At 40.2% G+C, this 21,891-nt stretch overlaps 1 protein-coding gene across 1 annotated transcript in view; it reads left to right on the top strand.

The window, feature by feature from the left end:
• The first annotated feature begins 2,596 nt into the window (after positions 1–2,596).
• Positions 2,597–21,891, top strand: part of RUSC2 (RUN and SH3 domain containing 2) — a 63,349-nt gene continuing 44,054 nt past the window's right edge. Inside the window, exon 1 of the mRNA XM_029920133.1 lies at positions 2,597–2,868. The gene's annotated coding sequence lies outside the window, so the exon portion shown is untranslated. The remainder of the gene's footprint in view (positions 2,869–21,891) is intronic.

The following is a 21,891-nucleotide window of genomic DNA, read 5'->3' as shown; positions in this document are numbered from 1 at the left end:
ACAGTTCGTGGGTTCGAGCCCCACGTTGGGCTCTGTGCTGACAGCTAGCTCAGAGCCTGGAGCCTGTTTCAGATTCTGTGCCTCCCTATCTCTCTGACCCTCCCCTGCTCTTGCTGTCTCTCTCTGTCTCTCAAAAATAAATAAAAAACAAAAGAAAAAATGAGACTATATGAAAGGATAGAAAGATGTGCCATGAACCCAGGATAGAAGTCGAGCTGAGGGGCGCCTGGGTGGCTCAGTCGGTTAAGCCTCCGGCTTCGGCTCAGGTCAGATCTCACGTTCGTGGGTTCGAGCCCCGTGTCAGGCTCTGTGCTGACAGCCAGCTCAGAGCCTGGAGCCTGCTTCCAGTTCTGTGTCTCCTTCTCTCTCTGCTCCTCCCCCTCTCATGCTCTGTCTCTCTCTGTATCAAAACAAAAACAAAAACAAAAAACATTAGAAGTCGAGCTGAGCCTCTGAAGTAAAACACACTGCTGGAAGGCCCACCAGGAATCTCTGTGTCTCTAGACTTGGCTCCTCTCTTTGCAACAGATTGATCCTTCTCATCTCAGCAAACTGGTTTTCTTTGCTACTCAGGCCATTTGGCAAGTAAAAGATGGTCAGAGGTCTCAATTTCCATTGTGAGCCCAACTGTGAATAAGGGTATAGTTCTCCCCCAATTCCAAATTCTCAGGGAAGGGATTCTAATTGGTCTAGTTTGAGGTAAGTCTCTATCCTGGACCACTTAACTGTACAAGCATACAGCTTTTCCTCAGTCTCCCTACCTGCAGTCCTAGCCCTCTCCAAATCCCCCCCACCCAGAATTTTATTTCTAAAATTCATATTTGATTTCTCATTTGTCCCACTGCATAAAGCCCTTCAGTGTCTCTCTGCTGCTTACAGAATGAGTCCCAACTCTTTAGTATATCATAGGAAGCTTTTCAAAAGCCCCTGACTGTATCTGCTGTGCTCTCTCCATTGCACCCCACACCTCAAGCATATCAGTTACTTTACCTCTCCGTTCTTTTGGACATGCTGATTCCCCAACACCCTTTACCATTTGTTCTTCAAAACTCAGTACACACCACTTCTTTTTTTTTTTTAACTTTTTTTTTTTAACATGTGCTTTTATCACACCACTTCTGTGAAGCCTGAGGATGCATTACACAGCATGACATTTATCTGCTTCCTTGACTGTGACCCAACAACCCTGTGAATGCATAGAGTCTCAGTCTCTAGTTCTTTCACGGAACATGGAACCCAGTGACTTATATTTGCTGAATGACTGCCTGCCCACCCCTCTGACCCCATCACCCTGCAACCTTTGGCTGGAAGAAGGAGATAACAAGGATCCTCAATGTCCCACATACATCCTGCCTGCGATGAGGAACAGGAAGAGCATGAGTTCTCTTAAAGAAAAAAATTATTCATGACACTTGTTAAAGATGGTAAGGCAGACCTTAAGGGTCATCACAATAGGTATGGGAACCACTGCAATGGGGTTTTGCACTGGGGGAGAGATTAAGCTCAACTCAGACACCAACAAGAACAATTGGGGATTTTACAGCCAAGGAACAGAGTAGGGGTCAGTGAATGGAAAATTACTGTCTTTGTGCAGGCAGCTTTAATGAAATACCACAGCTCTGTAGCTTATAAACAAATTTATCTCTCACAGTTCTGGAGGCTAGAAATCAGAGATCAGAGTGGCAGGATGGTTGGGTGAGGGCTCCCTTCTTGGCAGCAGACTTCCCCTTGTATCCTCACCTGTAGGATTGGGTTAGGGAGCAGAGAGACCTTGTCCAGAAGATCACTAATTCAATTTATGTGGGTGCCACCCTCATGATGCAGCCACTTCTCAAAGGCTCCAGCCTACTAATGCTGTCACCTTTGAGGATATTTCCATGTGTGAATTTGAGACAGACATTCAGACCACAGATAACAATTGCTAAGATGATACATCAGGGGTAAGGTGGATTCTTGCTAAAGGGTCTCAACAGAATTCTTGCTGAAGGCAGACTAGGGTGGTAAGATAAGAAGGGTGGTCAGATACCAAAGGTGGGGGGTTCTAACTAAACTGACTTAGCAGGATTCTTGTTCAAACTGAATTCCCTGTAGGAAGCCCAAGGTTAGGCCTAGTCCAGCAGAGAACTCAGAGGATCCTAGAGTTTTGGTCAAAGGAGAGAGTCTTTGTCAGTTCCAGGTTTTACCAAGATTCTTAACCTGGTGATGCATGGGGTACCTTTAAAAACATCACAGCCCGGGCACCTCCCAACCACCACTTCACTCTTGTCCCAGTGATCCCGATTCAGCCCGTCTCCTCCGAGGTCAGGCCTTGGTTTTGTTACTCTATTTTCATTTTCTGTTTTCCCTAAGAGGGTCTCCTGAGGTGTCAGGGTTGAGAATTGCTGCTTTAGGCGAAAGTGGGTGCGCAGATACACCTGACTTCGCAGCCATAGGCCCACGACTAAGGGTCACCGGGGTTCCCGAAGGCTAGATCGGCGCCTCGCTGCGCACCACCCCGAAGGGGCGGGGCGCGGCCCGCAGAAGGCGGGGCGGCGGCCGGAGCCTCGCCTCTCCGCTCGCGGGAAAGCTCTGCGCGTGACTCGCTGCACCCATCACATCGAGAAGCCGGGGAGGTGGGCAAAACACCGCGGGCTCAGAGGACCGAACCAACGCGCCGTCCGGAGGGGCGGCCTGAGGGCAACCCAGGTTGGACCATCGGCGCCGCGGCTCAGGGGGAACCGGACATTACCAACCCGTCAGGAGAGGCGGGGGGCGCCGGCCTGTCTCAGCTGCAAAGCTACCCTAGGAGGGCGCGAGACGCCGCCGGCCGCGCAGCCGCTGACACCAACGCCGTGGACACCGTGGGGTCAAGCTGAGGCGAGAAACGAGGTAGGGACGCCTCTCTGGGGGCTGGTGGGGTCCGGAAGACCCATTGCCCTCACGTTCCAAACAATCCCTGAGGAGAAAGCTGTGCCCCGGCTCTTCCCCTCAGCCCTTCTCCGTGGCCCTTCATCCCACCCTCTCGGTCCCCTCCCACCTTCTGCCCTCCTGACACTTCGGCTCTACCATCCACTGAACCCTCAAGCCCCAAGAACCAAACATCCCTTGGGGCGTCATCCCAGATCCACCCCAACCGTCTCCTCAAACTGTCCCTTCGGTGACACCCCTCAGCTGACTCGCGCCCAGCTGTCATCGTTGTACCCGCATCTCCTGTGAGGGCCCTGGGGGAGCGCGGCTGCAGAGCACCCAACCCCAGGACTGTAGCAGGGGCCTCCGCGCAGCCAGTCCCAGGCGGGTCCTGGGTGCCCACCGCCCCGTTGGCCCCCTGGCCTCCAAGTTGTCATCTTCCTGAGCTAGAATAGGGTCTTTTTCTCACTCTCACCTTAGGAAAATGTTTGGCCTGACATTTTGCCAGTCCCCTGCCACCGCTCTTACCTGCTGTGAAGGGCACGGTGATCCCGTGCCCAGGGCTGGCTTGGGAAGAGTTCTGGAGGCAAAGACAGTACACTATTCATTTGTATCCCCAGCGCCAAGCACAGTGCCTGGCACATGTTAGCAACACAGCAAGTATTTGATGGGTGGATAAATGAATGAATGAGCCCCAATGCAGAGGGTGTGAGGCAGAGTGGTTTGGTGGGAAAGGTGTCTCCAGTTATATGAAGGGGGGGGAGGAAGAACATGTGGGGGATTACTTGTGATGCTCATATCAGGAGCCTAAAATGGGATATATTCAGTCTTTCAATTCATGAATCTAAATTTCATTTCGATAGGACCTTCTATATATCATGTTTTCCTCCCATGTCCTCTGTACAAAGATACATATGTGTATGTGTATATGTGTGTGTGTATATATATATGTGTATGTGTGTATATATATATATACGCTCATATATATATATATATACACTCACCCACACATACACATACACATATATATAAAATAATGAGGGCTGGGGTCTGGAGAAGTTCTTACTGGTAAGTGCCTTAGAGGTGCCCACATAATCTTGAAAGAGCTTTGCCCAAGTGACCTGCCCCTCTTGCCCTAGCGACTAACTACTCCCTCTGGGGAAGAATTCTGGAGGCCAGCCACAACCTTTAAAAGCTGACTCAGTGTAGCTAGTCAGCTGGTGCTTCAGGACAGGTTGAGGAATGAAGGACCTTGTTGATTTTACCCTTTAGCTCCTGGATACTCCCACCCACACCCTTCAGAGACTGGAATGGTAGACATTCCAAGCAGGCCTAGTGTGATAGATATCAAAAATTCCTAAATACTGTAGTATGGTCAGGCCACATGGGCCATTTATATCTTAGTAGACCAGAGTCAGGCAGGGATTACCACTATGTGAACAGTGTCAGGAGTAATAAATGAGAATGTGAGCCTTTTCAAGATGGCCTTCTCAGCCTGAAACCTGTTTTTGTATTGATTCTTAGGAGGAAAACCTGAACAGATTGAGATTCCTGAGGGTAAGACAGGGTTCAGAGACCTCGTTTTTGACCCAGGTTTTGTGAGGAAGTAGATGATATTGCAGAGTGATGAAAAAATGGCTGGGAAGCTGTAGGAGTTGTTAAGCTGAGTAGTTGCCTGGCAAGTACTAGCTTTATTGTAACCTGGGCTCAGAGTATTAGTCAGTAAAAATAGTGATTGGAGTTTCTTAGGAGGCAGTGTTATGGCTTTGGGGAAGGAAGAGAGATCCCACCGCTATCCCAGATATTCTGTTAGCTGTGCTTCTCCTATCTGGCTGTAGGGCACCGACCACCATTGTTTCTCTTCCACTTTGAGCCAGGTCACAATCCGATTTCCTCTGATTTTTTTTTATGTGTTGAGTCCCTTTTCGAGGCCAGGCCTAACAGGAAGCTGAGTATGTTCCCACCTATTTCTAGTTTTGATTTATCCCTCTTCTTTTTTCCCCATCCTCTGATCTATCTTTACAAAGTAAGTCTTGGACCACAGAAACCCAAAGCCAGGAGAGGCTCCTGAGTTGTATTAAACAAAGGCATTATGTCTGGAGACCAATTTTTTTTTTTTTTTTTTTTTGAGCAGGGGAGAGGGGTGTCCAATACATTTTTAAGGAGTTTTTTACTTTTTCCTGTTTAGGCTCCGTATTAAGTAAGACCTCAGTGAGCCCAAAACACTCTGGATTATTTTATTTATCTTCTCTTCAACTTCTAGTACTTAAGCATGTTGCCAGATAAAATACAAGGTGCCAAGTTAAATTTGAATTTCATATAAACAACAAGGTGTCCTGTACTTTTATTTGCTAAATCTGGCGCCCCTACTTCATGGACAGGCTTATGCGTTCTAATTTTCTCCCTGTAAACGTAGGACAATAACTCACCCTTTTCTTCTGTTACTCATACGCAGTGACTGAGCACTCTATTAAAAGTCACTTGACTGAGGCAACTCATGACACATTAGGGTAAGGGCAGGCTCTGTAGAGATTGATCAGTGTTTGGGTTACCCAGAAAACACCCATTCAGACATTGGCATAGGCTATTATAGTATCTGTTGTGCAAAGTAAAAGTATTATTTTGAATGGCCAGATATCAACATGGCTCTGAAAGAGATGACTAGGAGTCGGGATTAGAGTGGGATGGGGGCAGGGGGGGTAGGTTCTAACAAAATGTGTAACTCTTAGCATAAGCTCTCTTGTACCACATTAACTTTTTTTAATGGTGGTATAGTGTATATAACATAAAATTTACCATTTTAATCATTCTTTTTATCATTTTATTTTCATCATGATAAGTGTGCTTTTTAATCCCTATCCCCTATTCTCCCCATTCCCCCACCCACCTCGCCTCTGGTAACCAGCAGTTTGTTCTCTATAGTTAATGTTTATTTTTGAGAGACAGAGCAAGAGTGGGGGAGGGGCAAAGATAGAGGGAGACAAGGAATCTGAAGCAGGCTCCAGGCTCTGAGCTGCCAGCACAGAACCTAACATGGGGCTCGAACCCGCAGATCTTGAGATCATGACCTGAGCCAAAGTCAGATGTTTAACCAACTGAGCTGCCCAGGCACCCCTGTTCTCTATAGTGTATTTCTTGATTTGTTTCTCTTTCTTTCTCTTTTTTTTCCCTTTGCTCATTTGTTTTGTTTCTTAACTTTTACAAATGAGTGAGATCCTATGGTATTTGCCTAATTTTGCTTAACGTTGTACTCTAACTCTGTCCATGTTGTTGGAAATGGCAAGATTTCATTCTTTTTTATGGCTGAATAGTACTCTGCTGTATTTATATGACACATCTTCTTTATCCATTCATCTATTGATGGACATTAGGCTGCTTCCATAGTTTGGCTATTGTAAATAAAGCTGCTATAAACATAGAGGAGGAGGCATCCCTTTGAATTAGTGCTTTTGTATTTTTTGTGTTGTATTATTGGATTGTAGGGTAGTTCTATTTTTAATTTTCTGAGGAAACTCCAAACTATTTTTCACAGTAGCTGCACTAGTTTGCATTCTCACCAATAATACAAGAAGGTTCTTCCTTTTTCTCCACATCCTTGCCATTGTTGTTTGTAGTGTTTTGATTTTAGCCATTCTGACAGGTATGAAGTGGTATCTCATTGTGGTTTTGGTGTGCATTTCTCTGGTGAAGAGTGATATTGAGCATATTTTTGTGTGTCTATTGGCCATCTGAATGTCTTCTTTGGAGAAATTTTAACCATTCTTTAGCATACATACAGTTTAGTGGTATTAAGTATAGTCACATTGTTATCCATCTATCACCACCATCCATCTACAAAACTTTTTCATCTTAAGCTGAAACTCCATACTCATTAAACAGTAACTCTTATTTCTTCTTCCCCAGAGCCCTGGCAACTACCATTCTGCTTTCTTTCTCTATGAATGTGACTCCTTTAGATACTTCATGTAAGTTAAATCATATATCTGTGACTAGTTTATTTTATTTAACATAATATCTTCAGGGTTCATCCATTTTGCAGCTCATATCTGAATTTCCTTCCTTTTTAAGGCTGAATAATATTTGTCAGTATATATGGTATAACCTATTTATTTTTTTCATTCATTAATGGACACTTGGGTTGCTTCTACCTTTTGGCTATTGTGAATAATGCTGCTGTGAACATGGGTGTCCAAATATGTTTGAGTTCCTTCTTTTAATTCTTTTGGGTATATACCCAGAATGGAATTGCTGGATTCGATGGTAATTTTATGTTCCCACAATATAAAGTGTTCCAATTTTTCCACATCCTTGCCAGCACTAGTTATTTTCTGTTTCTGTTTTTATTTCTTTAGTAACTGTCAAACTAATGGATGTGAAGTGATATCTCATTGTGGTTTTGATTTGCATTTCTTTAATGACGAGTGATGCTGAGCATCTTTTCATGGGCTTATTGGCCATTTTTATATTTTCTTTAGAGAAATATTTTTTGAAATCCTTTGCCCATTTTTAAATTGGGTTATATGTCTTTCTTTGTTGAGTTCTAGATAGAAGTCCCTTAACAGATATATGATCAGAAAATATATTCCTGCTCCCATTCTGTGGGTTGTCTTTTCACTCTGTTAATTGTCCTTTGATGCACAAAAGTTTTAAATTTGGGGGCACCTGGGTAGCTCAATCAGTTGAGTGACCAACCTTGGTTTTGGCCCACGTTATGATCTCACATTTCATGAGATTGAGCCCCGCATCAGGTTCTGCACTGACAGCGTGGATCCTGCATGGAATTCTGTCTCCCTCTCTTCTGCCCCTCATCCCCTCAAAATAAATAATCCCCTCAAAATAAATAAGTAAACATTAAAAAATAAAACCAAAAATTATAAATTTTGGTGAAATACATTTTGCCTGTTTTTTCTTTTGTTGCCTGTGCTTTTGGTGTAATATTTAAGAAATCATTGCCAAATCCCATTTCATGACGTTTCCCCCCTATGACTTCTCCTAACGTCTTTATAGTTTTATGTATTATGGTTAAGTCTTTAACCCATTTTGAGTTAATTTTTGTACATAATATAAGACAGTAGCCCAACCTCATTCTTTTACATGTAAATATCAATTTTCCCAACACCATTTATTGAAAAGACTGTTCTTTCCCCCATTGAATAGTCTTGGCATTCTTATCAAAAATCATTTGACCAAGTATGCCAGAGTTATTTCTGGGCTTGCTATTCTCTTCCACAGGTCTGTATGTCTATATTTATGGCAATACCACACTCTTTTGATTACTGTTTTGTAGTAAGTTTCAGAATTAGGAAATGTGAGACTTGCAAACTTATTCTTCTTTTTCAAGATTGTTTTGTATTCAGGATCCCTTCAGATTCCATATGAATTTTAGGGTGGATTTTTCTATTTCTGCAAAATATACTGTTAGGGTTTTGAAAATGATTGCATTGAATCTGCAGAGTGCTTTGGGTAGTATTGACATCTTTTATTTATTATTATTATTAATGTGGAAGAACACTTAGCAATATATTGGTTTAGGGGCACCTGGGTGACTCAGTGGATTAAGCATCCAACTTTGGCCCAGGTCATGATCTCTGGGTTTGTGGGTTTGAGCCCTGCATCAGGCTCTGTGCTGACAGCTCAGAGCCTGGAGCCTGCTTTGGATTCTGTGTCTCCCTCTCTCTCTGACCCTCCTCTGCTCACGATGTCTCTCTTTGTCTCTCAAAAAACAAGTAAAAGACATTTAAAAAATTAAAAAAAAAAAAAACCAATATATTGGTTTGGTTTTTTGTTGTTTTTTTAAAAGATTTTATTTTTAAGTAAGCTTTACACTCAACATGGGGCTTGAACTCAAACCCAAGATCAAGAGTCACATGCTTCACAGACTGAGCCAGCAGGATGCATGCCCCTATTGCTGAGTATAGATACACTGTAGTACAGCAGATCTCTAGAGTTTATTCATCTTGCTGTACTGAAGCTTTATACCCATTGAACAACAACTCCCCATTTCCCACTCCCCCAGCCCCTAGCAACCACCACTCCACTCTTTGGTTCACTAATTTAACTATTAAGTACCTCATATAAGTGAAATAAGGTAATGTTTTTCTTTTTATGCTTAGTTTATTTCACTTAGCATAATGTCTGTGTTGTCACATATTACAAGTTTTGTTACCTCAACTGCGTTAAGTTTTGCAATCCATGAACACAGGATATCTTTCCACTTATTTGTGTCTTTTTAATTTCTTTTTGCAAAGATTTATAGTTTTTAGTATACAAGCCTTTTACCTCCTTGATTAAGCTTATTCCTAAGTATTTTATTCTTTTTGATGTTCTTGTAAATGGAACTGTTTCCTTATTGTTCTCTGGTGTGTAGGAACACAGATTTTTAGGTGTTGATTTTGTGTCCTGCAACTTTGCCAGATTTATTTGTTAACTCTAACAGTTTTGGAGGCGAATCTTTAGGGTTTTCTGCTTGTAAGATCATGTCATCTGCAAACAGAGACTCTGATGCTTTTTATTTCTTTCTCTTGCCTATTGAATAAAAACGGGTTTGATGATTTGGTATGCAAGTCCTTAATAGACACTGAGAACAGTACTGTATTTTAGCCTAGTATATTAATTCGTGTTCATAGTGAATCATCAAGAAAAAGTTTTTAAAAAAGAAAAAGTTAATTTATAACCTATATACTATATATAAACAAAAGTGTATAAGTAAAAAGTACCTTTTAAAGAAGTTTTACCAAAATACGTGAAGCTTTTTAAAAATTAATTTTGATACATCAAGAAGAAATCCTCTGTTCTCTAGAATTCTTGACTTAATCAGATAGTCTTTTATCTTCAGGAAGATAAGACACTGAGCTTTGAAATATCTGCTGTGTTTTTGTTTTGTTTGAGGTCCTATAGTCAAGGACAATAGATTGATAACTGGGTAGAGATAAAAACTGGGCCAGCCAACTTCTGGCTAGCCTTTAGCTATCTTAGGATCCAAAATCTATACTTAACTTGTTTATCTTAGTATCTTAAAAGCTATATTTAATTTGTTTATCTGTTTTCATACTTTTATACCTCCTTTCTTTTATTGTACACTCTTAAAAAAGAAAATATAGTCTTATATTTAGTGTATTCAGGGAATAATGGAAAGTTATTTTTATTCATGCTCACTAAAGGAAAAAAGAAGAGCAGAGTATTCCTAAAGTCAGAGTAGATAGGGTTCAGGTGACCCTAATGAAAAAAGCCAAAACTCAAGAGGAGAAAGTTGGGGACCTACTGCTGATCCCATTCATCATGAATTTCTCTTACAAAATATTATTTTCTTGGTTTTTAAAATTTTTTATTATTGTTTAATGCTTATTCATTTTTGAAAAAGAGAGACAGAGCATAAACAGGGGAAGGACACACAGAGAGGGAGACACAGAATCTGATGCAGGCTCCAGGCTCTGAGTTGTCAGTACAGATCCCCATGCAGGGCTTGAACCCAGGAATGCGAGATCATGACCTGAGTTGAAGACAGAGGCTTAACGGACTGAGCCACCCATGTGTCCCTATTGTCTTGTTTTTTAAAGTGTTGTATTCTGTTTATTTAAGGATACAGTCAAACTTTTTTTAATCTAGACCAACCTGTTCTCTGATCATTTTGCATAGCTAGAGTTTTTCTGTAAGGCTAATTATTTCCTTTAAATATTCCCCAAAGCATAATGATTTAAATGTTTCTGTCCTACTTATATATTACTATGTACCAAACCACCCTAAAACCTTGTGGCTTAAGGGTACATGGGTGGCTCAGTTGGTTGAACATCCAACTCTTGATTTTGGCTCAGGTCATGATCCCAGGGTCATGGGATTGAGTTCCACCTCAGGTTCCATGCCCAACATGGAGAGTCTCTCCCTTCCCCTCTGCCCCTCCCCTCTGCTCGCACATGCACTCTCTCCTTTCTCTAATTTAAAAAAAAAAATTTTTTTTTAATACAACACTGGCTTAAAACAGTGATAGTTTTGTGAGTTGGCTAAATGGGTTTTTTGTAGTTCCAAAAGAGGAGTTCTAGAAATATTTTGAATAGGAGCACTTCTAGAATGAATTAAGTCTTTCAAGGTGACTACTTTGAAGGATGTCTCTTACTTGGTTGTATAAGAGCTATTCTACTTCTTTAAAATGTTATTCTCTTTACTTTATACTTATAGCTATCGTTAACTTCTTAGATAATGTAATATTTATTTCCATTTATAGGTCGATTTATGTAATGTGCTTTGCTTGATATCCAATACAGCAACCTACAATATCACTAGTTTATTCATCCCTAATGACAGTGATTGGAGAAGAGAGGCCTGGAAGCAGAACCACCTGCCTCCTTATGCATTTGTGAGTCCTTTCTAACAACCAAATGGTAGTAAAAGTTAACAAGGATCATTGATCTCATGAAAACCAAAGACCACTGTGGCTTTGTGTTAGGCTTGTAAAGATCTGTAGTAAAGAATAGAGAATCTCAAACTTTTTAAAGAGGGGAGTTCTTTGTTCAAGTATATTCCACAAGAAAGTGGATACAAAAAGATAAAATCTAGAGAAAAAAAAGAAAGAAAATCTGAGCTGTTTTGGTTGAAGGCAAGGAGCCAGGGGAAGTAGAGTCTAACCTGGTCGTTCCCTTCCCCTCTTTTCCTCTCCATTCCCTTCACCTCCCTTTCACAATCCCCTGTGAAACCACAGTTTGAAAGCTACCAATGAAGATGATTCTGCTGAGTCTTGATACCAAAGTAGTTAAAGGTTCAAATAAATGGTTGAGTTTGAGAGCCCATTGTCTTCAGCTGACTACCCACCAGTACCCAATCATGATATGAAAGAAATATAACCAAAATGTGTTTTGCATACATATGAATTCCTATGTGAAATCAGTAACATTAATTTAACAAGCTGCTTGGAACCAGGAATGAATTATAGATCCCTGTTGCCCTTTAATCTAAGACCTGTGCTAATATGCTGACCCTTTCTAGCCCAAAGCCAAGAAAATTTTTTCTAGTCATACTTTCTTATTTATAGTATATAAAAAATTTTGTTTTTAGATTATTTTATAATAATGTTTATACTTTAGGGGTGCCTGAGTGGTTCAGTTGGTTAAGCGTCTGACTATTTTAGCTCAGGTCATGATCTTGTGGTTTGTGAGTTCAAGTCCCATGTCAGGCTCTGCGCTCACAGCATGGAGCCTGCTTAGAATTCTCTCTCCCCCATCTCTCTGCCCCTACCCTGCTCTCTATCTCAAAATAAATATATAAACTTAAAAAAGAATATATATGCTTTAAAAATATATACGTTGAACATTGGAGAGCTCTGCAGTTTCTTCCCTTTGAGTACCCTTAGTCTTTTTGCTCAATTTCCTCTAGGAAATGAGATTGTGGTGATGGTTGCACAACCCTGTGAATATACTAAAAACCACTGAGTTGTACATTTTTAAAAGGTAAGCTTTATAGTATGTTCATTATATGTCAACAAAGCTATTTTTTAATAACTACATATATTAATTCATTTAAGGCTAAGTTTGAGGCCCTTTGTGAATGTCAGGCTTGAGCCAAAGGTCTTCCTGTTCCTTAGGTGGTTTTCTACTATATATTCATGTGCCTAACACACCGTCTGACAGATAATATAAGCTCCATAAGTATTTGTGTAATGAATGAATTTTGGTAACTGAACTGACTTAAATTAGCCTAGTTCAGCAAATGTACATTCCTGAGGGTTTTTTTGCTTTCATCAAAGATCCATGAATTTAGTAACATCCACAGAAATTCTAGTCTGGCCCCAGGACGAGTTTGGATTTAGCCCTATAAAACAAGTTTTAGAGGCACCTGGGTGGCTCATTCAGTTAAGTGTCTCTTGGTTTTAGCTCAAGTCATGAACTCATGGTTCCATGAGCTTAAGCCCCACATCCAGCTCTGTGCTGGCAGCACGGAACCTGCTTGGGATTCTCTCTCCCTCTCTCTCTCTGCCCCTCCCCCACTCACACTGTCTCTGTCTCTCTCAAAATCAATAAACTTAATCAAATAAAACATTTTAAGGAAGCAACATGATCAGTTTATACTGGTAGACTAAAGACTTTACAAAAAGAAGATCTATAAATCAAGCTAAACATGAACTGAAACATAAATAGGAGTTTTTAAAAATAAGTAAGTGCCTTTCTCTGCCTGACTTATTTCGCTTAGCATGACACCCTTGAGGCCCATCCGCATTGCTACGAATGGCCAGATTTCATTCTTTCTCATTGCCATGTAGTATTCCATTTTATATACACCATATGTTTTCACTCATAGGACTAAAAGAGAATCTTAGCAGAGGACCATGGGGAGGGGAAGGGGAGAAAATGAGTTAGGGAGAGGGAGAGAGTCAAATCTTGAGAGACTCTTGAATACTGAGAACAAACTGAGGGCTGAAGGGGGAGGGGAGAGGGGCAGGGGGGTGATGGACATGGATGAGGGCACTTGTGGGGAAGAGTACTGGGTGTTATATGGAAACCAACTTGACAATAAGCTATAAAAAAAAAAGTTGTTATATTTTTAAAAAGAAAAAAGAATAAACCTGTGTTTTTAAAACAAAATACGGTAAAAAATATATATATATAAATAAATAAAAATAAGTAAGTGCAGTAAAACCTTGGTTTGTGAGCATAATTCATTCCGGAAACATACTTGTAGTCCAAAGCACTTGTAAATCAAAGCAAATTTCCCTACAAGAAATAATGTAAATTCAGGTGATTCAGTCCATAACCCAAAAATATTCATATAAAAATGCTTGCAATACTGTAATATAATGCAAAAGAATAAAGAAAATACAAAATAGAAAGAAAAATAACCAATTAACCTATATTTACCTTTGGAAACCTTCATGGCTGATATGAGGGAGAGATGATTTATTGTGTAGGGTTATTGTGTAGGACAACTTTCACTATCACTAACAGAATAAATGCTATCTATTGGCTCAATGGAATCTTCTTCTTTTTGTGCAGCTTTAACAAGGAACCTATCCAATGACACTTGCTTTTGCCTCCTTTTGAGGATTTCACAGAAATGTGACATTGCATTGTTGTTAAACAAATTCATCACTTGCACTGCTAAAGCCTAATTTGGGTGGTGCTTTTCTACAAAAATTGTGCACTTGTTTCCTACATTTTACACATTTTCCTAATATCATTTGAAGTGAGGGATTCCTCTGCCTTTTTCTCCTCCTCCTCTGCAGACAAGATGCAGATATAGCGTTCTTATAAAATCTTGCAATTTGGGCCATTCTCATACTTCATTCATACTTCTCGATGATTTCCTTCTTAACTTACACTAGAGTCATCTCCTTCTACCACCTTTCTTTTCAACATTTTTCTGCATGGGAGCCATTGTATATACTCGCATGGATGTTGACTACAGTATAATATTAATAAACTCTTGTCATATACTGTCTTTTAATGTAATTGGCAATCAGGCATCAGGCAGCCTGACCAAAAATGAAGCAAAGCCTTCCTAAATTTACTCTTGGGTGGAAAAGCAAAGGACCGTCCATAGGTGCTTTGAAGTGACCAAAAATACAGTAGTACCAGTTGTGGGCACCTGGTAACATTCTGAAAAATCACTGATTTCTGCCAAAAACCACATTCTGAGACTGAGCATCCAAGCATGGGAGACAGTCACCCACAATCCCACAGAGAGAGAGAAATCATGTGACATGTGGCGTCACATACTACTCTTATTGCAAGACATTGCTCCTCTATCAAGTTAAAATGTACTAGAAATATTTGCTCATCTTGCAGAACATGTACAGAACAAGTTACTTGCAATCCAAGGTTTTACTGTATATAATAACAATTTAAAAATAAAACAAATAATAATAAAATAAATTTAAATCGCCTGTAACCCCATCTGTCTATACTTCCTATTTATGTGCATATATAAAGTTTGTAGCAATGTAATTATAGCATTAAAATTATTTTATATTCTGCTTTCTTTTAACATTTCATAAGCATTTTCCCATTTGCTATTTAGACTTTATGGTTTATGGCTTATTGTTTTCCATTTACTTGTTAAAGTACTCTCAATGTTAGCCCTTTAACTTAATTAAAATTTAATTCACATTATAAGTATTCTTTTAAAAATATATTCATCTAGGCTCCCTGATTGGCTTAGTCAGTTAAGCCCCCAACTCTTGATTTTGGCTAAGGTAACGATCTCATGGTTCATGGAATTGAACCCGGCTTTGGCCTGTGCTCTGACAGAGTGGAGCCTGCTTGGGATTCTTTGTCTCCCTCTCTCTCTCTCTTACCCTCTGCTTGTGCAAGCACATGCCTGCTCTCTCTCGCTCTCTCTCTCTCTCTCTCTCTCAGAATAAATAAATAACATTTAAAAAATTGTAAAAAAATATATTCATCTAGGGGCATCTGGGTGGCTCAGTCAGTTGAGTGTGTGATTCCAGATTTCAGTTCAGGTCATGATCTCATGGTTTGTGAGTTCTTGTTCTGCACCGTCCGTGTGGAGTCAGCTTGGGATTCTCTCTCTCTCTCCCTTTCTCTGCGCCTCCTGTGCTTGCTCACTCTCTTTCAAAATAAGTAAGTAAGCTTTATATATTTTTTTATTTTTTAATGTTTTTTATTTATTTTTGAGAGACAGAGAGAGACAGTGCGAGCAGGGGAGGGTCAGAGGAGAGATACAGAATCTGAAGCAGGCTCCAGGCTCTGAGTTAGCTGTCAGCACAAAGCCCAGTGCAGGGCTCGAATCCACGAACCGTGAGATGGTGACCTGAGCCGAAGCCGGACACTTTACCGACTGAGCCACCCAGGCGCCCCAGTAAGTAAACTTTAAAAAATAAAAATTTTTAAAAAATGTATTCATCTAGTAAAACCCTAACCCTAAAAGAACATAATCTCTCACCTTCCCTCTCTCTGTACTAAATAGTTATGCATTGCTGGAGAAAATTGACTAATACATTTCCTCTGTTGCTTAAGCTGTTTTGAGATTGTTTTATATATCCATACAGCAGAGTATCATCCCTAAATGATGTACTTTTTAAGCTACCCCAAATAAATCTGTATCCAGAGTAAAAACACTGTGAATGCTATACAAATGGAACTTCAGAACAAGTCCGTAATGCCATCCCATTCTTACCCACCCCTTCTGATGTGTTTGCTGATCCTAAGTTCAACCTATATAGAAATTCTGGAGCTACTACTGCTTCTCAGGATGTTGCTTATCATTTAATCCCTCTCTTTCCTAAATATTCAACATTGATAGGGAGAAAGTTAGGGGGGAAAAAAGGAAAGGAAAGGAAGGAGGGAGGGAGGGAGGAAGGAGTACAGATACATTTCCCAGAACTGAAGAACATGAGTTTCCATTGAAAGGGCCCACTGTGTGCCCAATACAGCAAATAGAAATAACCTATCCAAGGGTAACTCATCATCAAAATTTGGAATATTGGACATATGGAGAAATTTCAAAACTCTTCTTTTAAAAAAAGGATTATATATAACTATTGGGAGTCAGAATGGCATTGGATTGAACAGTAATGGGATCTAATTAGCAAAAAAATGGAGCAATGCTTTCAAATTTATGAGAAGAATTTAGAGTCTAGGGTTTTATGCATGGCCAAATTATCATCTGTCCTAGAAATAGTCTTAATTCCTAAAGGAATCTTTGCCCAAAGATTGAAAAGACAGCCATGAAGAAAGCTTAAATAATTTGAGGTGTTGTGCCTATTGAAAAGAAAAACATGAGTATGATGGTGACAAGGTTCCCTGTTGTAAATTGAACAGTAGTACAGTCTTGAAAAGCCAATGGGAGGGATTGGGTTCAAAAAAGAAGAAATTCCTGATTCAGACTTATTATAGTTACCATTTTACCAAGTCTTACTAGATACCAGTCACTGTACTAGATGTTTCCTGTATCTTCTCTCTAACTCCCACTATCAACCTGTAAGATAGGTATTATTATCCCCATTTTGCAGCTGAAGAAACCCAGTCTGAGAGGGATCAAATAACTTGCACTGTGCTACAGAATTAAGAATTAAGAGCAGAATTACATACCAGCCTTTTGTAATTCTGCATCATACCAGGTACCAGGTCTATCTGTTCACATAATATAGTATCGAGCACTTCATAGGTATTCAGTTAATATTGACTGACTGATTCATCTAGTCCTTGTGCAAGACTTTGGCATCTGAGGTTCTTCAGACCACAAATTCCTCCACAACAGAGGGAAGGAAGCCCTTCCAGAGCCCTATTAGCGTGCTTCTAGGTCAGGGTATTAGATTTCCCAGGCCCAGCATCCTTTGAGTGAGCCCCAAAGGCTTGATTCTATTTGGGCTCTGGTTTTGGCACTGGGGCTTGTCCTTGTTCTGAGATTCTAACTATAAATTGGATCAGACTATTTCTAGGAGAACTCAGTGGGTCCACACCTGAGGGGAATGGGAATTCAGTTACTGCTGTCTCTGCTGGAACTTCCCAGAGATGTCTCCAGTATAGGTTGGCCAGTCAGGAAATTCCAAACCCTTTTCCTGAAACTCTAAATAGCTTGAGGAATCTCTCTCCATCTAGAGTTAGAAAAGCTCCCAGCAAAGAGCTGGGTCTTACGTAACTTTATAGACTGCCCATTTTTAGGAAAAAACAAACTGTTCCTCAGCTAGTGCTGGACTCTTTGAGACACATCCTGCATTCCTTCCTAGATGCTCAGCTGCCCCACTGGAAGCAGCTCATAGGACAGAGTTGAAGACCAGTGAGGTTAAGTGGGGAGAGATGAAGAAAAAGGGGGTTGTGGTCTGTCATTCTGGCTGGAACATGCTGTTCTGGTTCTCATGCTTCAGCTCCCACTAGCAATACAAGGAGTGCAGAGCTGAGTGTGAAGGAAACTCCAGGAGAGGAATTATACCCAGACATATTTGCCCTGCTCATTCCAGAGGCCAACCACTGTATTCGCATGATCCTCTTAGCACTCCACACCCCAACAAGAAAAATTAGAACTAGTGTGTAAACATGTCCACTGCTGTAATGAACCAAATTCTACTCTGGAAGAATAAATGTTTCCAGTTTGGTTTGGTGAAGATTCAGTTCCTCCCTTAGTTCATTTCAGTGAACATTTTAAGATATGTGCCAGTCTCTAGGCCAGGTTAAGTAACTACTGAGATGAGCAAGACAGGCCCTATCCTTAATATGCAACCAGGAGGAAAGAGAAAATGTATATAATAGTTATAATACACTTCTTAGCTTTATAGTTCTTTGTACTTTATGTCATTCCTGTCTTCTTAACTCTTATAAAGCTAGCCATCAAGGTTTATGTCCATCTGTAAATGAATGTCCTAGCTAATTCAAGATAAACAAAAATACAAGAAAATTTCTCCTCTACAGATGTGATCAGTTATTTTGACAAATTATTCATGAAAGGGGCAGGCACAAGTTAAAGCTAATGTAAGACATTTAGAACTTTGGATACAACTTGAATCTTTGCAAATCACAAAAAAGCCTGCTCAATGAATTATAATTTGCTCTGGAGCATGCCAGAGCATGCTTCTTCCCTGAAATAAGTGTTAGTTAGGCACTTAATAAGAACTTGTTGCCCCAGTACGGGTGTCTGTCCTCTTTTGGGTTGTAAATGATGGTCCTTCATGTCTCCTATGATGATTTGGTCCATGAGGCTCAGACCTCCCAACCTGTGAGGATCCTAGTTGCCTAAAAGAATCCATCAGCCCATTCACGGCCAGAAAATTCAAAATACAGATAAAGAAAAAGAACTAAATATGTGTACATTTTTTAAAATAAAAATGGGATCATATCTTGAATTATACCTTATAAATTATTTTTAAAGAGCTGTATATCATGGACATAGTTTCATCTCAACAACTGTTCTAAAATAATACTGTTTAATGTTATGTAGAGTATTTCCGTACTACCTCATAATTTAATTAATGAGAGCATTTAGAATATTTTTAAAAATTTTGCTTCTATAAATGATGCTTCAGTGAACATCCTTATGTATATATATCTTATGTACTTTTATCATGTTATTTCTTTTAAATTTATTTCCTAGAAGTAGACTAAAGAGAATACATATTTCAAACTCTGATACATGTTATTTAGTTGCCCTCTTGAAAATTTCATCCATTCATTCAAAACGATTTATATGTGCCAGATTCTGCCCTAGTTTCTGGGGATAGACTAGTAAATAATAATAGACAAGATTTCTGTCCCATGGAGCTTGCCTATCTAGCATTACAAGCTAAATAGACAATTATAAAACACAGTACAGAGAAGTTCAGGGTGCTTTGGGAACATATAACCAGGGTGTGTTATGATCTAGGGAAGGCCATTAACATGAGATATTTCAGCTGAAAACCTGAAGGATGATTAAGAGTTGGCCAGACAAATGGAGGGGCCTTGTTCCAGTCAGTAGAGAGGTAATGGTATAACTATAGGGCAAGGTAGGATTGGCAAAAGATTAGACCAGAAAGGTAAGTCATGAAGGGCAGGATGGAGTTTGGATTATATGGAAAATCTGTGAAGGGTTTATAAGCAAAAGGGTGATGTAAATAGTTTTCATTTTCAAAGGATGGTGCTGGGAAGGGAGATCAGGTTAGAGGCTGATGTAGTAGTTTAAGCAAGTGATAAGTATAGCTTGGTTGCAGGTAGTATCACTGGGGGTAGAGATGGGTGGATAGATGAATAGAATTAATGAGACAAGGTTATTGGGATGTGGTAGGATGTATAAAGTGGAAATAGGAATAACAGAAACCCAAAACTGGGACTTAAATAACATTGAAGTTTATTTTTCAGCAACAATAAAAATGTAAAGGTAGACCATTGTAGGCTGGTAGGGGCAGCTTCATAGTCTAAATGAGAGACTCAGGACCTTTCTGGATTTTTGCTCTGATATACTTGACCCATCTTGGTTCAAGATGGCTACCGTAGTTCTAGCCATCACGCCTACCTTCCTAGCAAGAGGATGGAAGACGGAAGAAGGAGGCACCCTGTTCATCACAAAGAGATTACCCAGAATTCTCACAACACTTTTATCACAAGTTAGTCAAATGGTCACTCCTACCTCCAACCGAGGTAGAGTATGACCTGGAAAACATTGTACCCACCTGAGTATCAGGAGGATTCTTAATTTTTAAGAGAAAGGGAGAATGGATACTTGATCGGTAACTAACAATCTGGTCCTGGGAAGGTGGGATACTACAATTCAACTCAGCCAAATTGATTACAAGGTAACAATATATATATTGTATGTGTATATATATGTATACGCGCACACACACACACACCACTATTGAAAAGAGACTTATTTGGCAACTAGACAAAGATTTATTACATTAAAAGCTGCTTAGTCTTGTTTAAGAATAAACAAGTGTTCAATCAGATAAGGCCCCAGCTTAAATGTGAATATAGCTGTATTGATTTGACCTGAATTGCTATCACACAAAATTGTCAGGCTTGTGATTTTAAGCACCTTGTCATTCTTAATATTCAGCCTATGGAAAACAATAGACCAGCGCATCTGGCTGGCTCAGTATGAGGAGCCTGTGATTCTTGGTTGCATGGTCCTGAGTTCAAGCCACTTATTGGGTATAGAGATTACTTAAATAAATAATTTTTTTTAAAAAGAAAGGAACAGATCAACCAATTGCTGCTTTGAATTTTCTAAGTTTCTAGTTTTCTAAGAACACTAATCTCAACAGTATCCAAATGAAGACATTTGCTTATTCTTCTCCACCAAGGATATTAGTAGTATATTACAGTCAAAAAAGCAAGAGCTTTGGAGTGAGTGAGACAAGAGTTCCAAGCCCAACTCCCCTACTTTCTAGCTCTGAGATCTTAGATAAAGTTACCTCTGCAAGAGCCTCAGTTTCCTTAACTCCAGAATCGGGATAATAACATCTGCTTTGCAGGCTCATTGTATAGATTAGATAGAAGTTTTCGTCTTTAGCTGTAAGACATTTATTTCTGTCTGATCCATGGTATGTGGGGAGGTATAACTCCAACTACTCCTGACCCTGTGCACATTGTTCTAAGTTGCTTCTATAGCACTTTACTCCAGTTTATAAAACATGTAACTGTTTGTAATAGAGCCTAGCTTCAGAGTCAGCCCTAAGTCTGCTCAAAATGAGCTCAACCCTACCCCCGTGCCTCTCATCCATATTTACCATGTCCAAACCCATCTATCTGACTGTGGATAGTTTCCACAACCATACCACATATAGAAGTGGGAGGGATGGAGAGGAGAGAGGAACTTGGGACCAGAGCCAACTCAAGTGTGAGTTTGGAAACTGGGAGCTGGGAGGGGGGGAAAGGCCTTGTAGAGGCTTGGCATAATATTATTAAGCAGAAATAGAAAGACAAAGACTGTTTATGGCTCAGTCTGCACTCCAAAGTGATAATGCAGTAAGCTAAATTCCATAGATGTTTTTTTAAGTGCTTTATGTGAGGGGAATTAGCCTGTCTGTTAGCTCCAATACAAATAACCTTAGAATTCTTCTTTCACATTCCTCAGTGGCTCCTTAGAGGGGAGCTGCCTCTGAAATATATGCATCAGCCCCACAGGAAGAGGAATGAGGATCTCTAGGCTGGCCCAGCAGAGCCACAATTCTGAGATGCAGACCTTGAATAGAAGGGCCTTTAAGATCTAGAGTCAGCAAATTATGGCCCACAAATTGAAAGTGGTTTTTATATTTTTAAAGAGTTATAAAAAAATACACATGCACACACATGTGGCCCATGAAGCCTAAATATTTCCTATCTGTTCCTTTACATATTTACAGATAAGAGTTTGCTGCAAGGAGGGTGGGTCTCACGAGAGGGTGAGTCTCACTAGAGGCTGCAGGATGTCAGAACATCTGTTTTGAATCCCAGTGTGGGCACTTGCAGAAAAAGAAGTGTCAGCATCAATGAAGAATAGATTTCTGTTTCTCCTCTCCATGAGCTCTGGAGACCTGGCAAACTAACCCCATAGTGAGGGATTGCTGCGCTAGAGCTAGAAAGAGTGAAGCCTTGTGTTGGGTTTAGAACACAG

Source organism: Suricata suricatta, chromosome 13, assembly GCF_006229205.1.
Source record: "Suricata suricatta isolate VVHF042 chromosome 13, meerkat_22Aug2017_6uvM2_HiC, whole genome shotgun sequence".
Taxonomy (NCBI): Eukaryota; Metazoa; Chordata; class Mammalia; order Carnivora; family Herpestidae; genus Suricata; species Suricata suricatta.
This window is presented reverse-complemented; position numbering and strand designations above follow the sequence as displayed.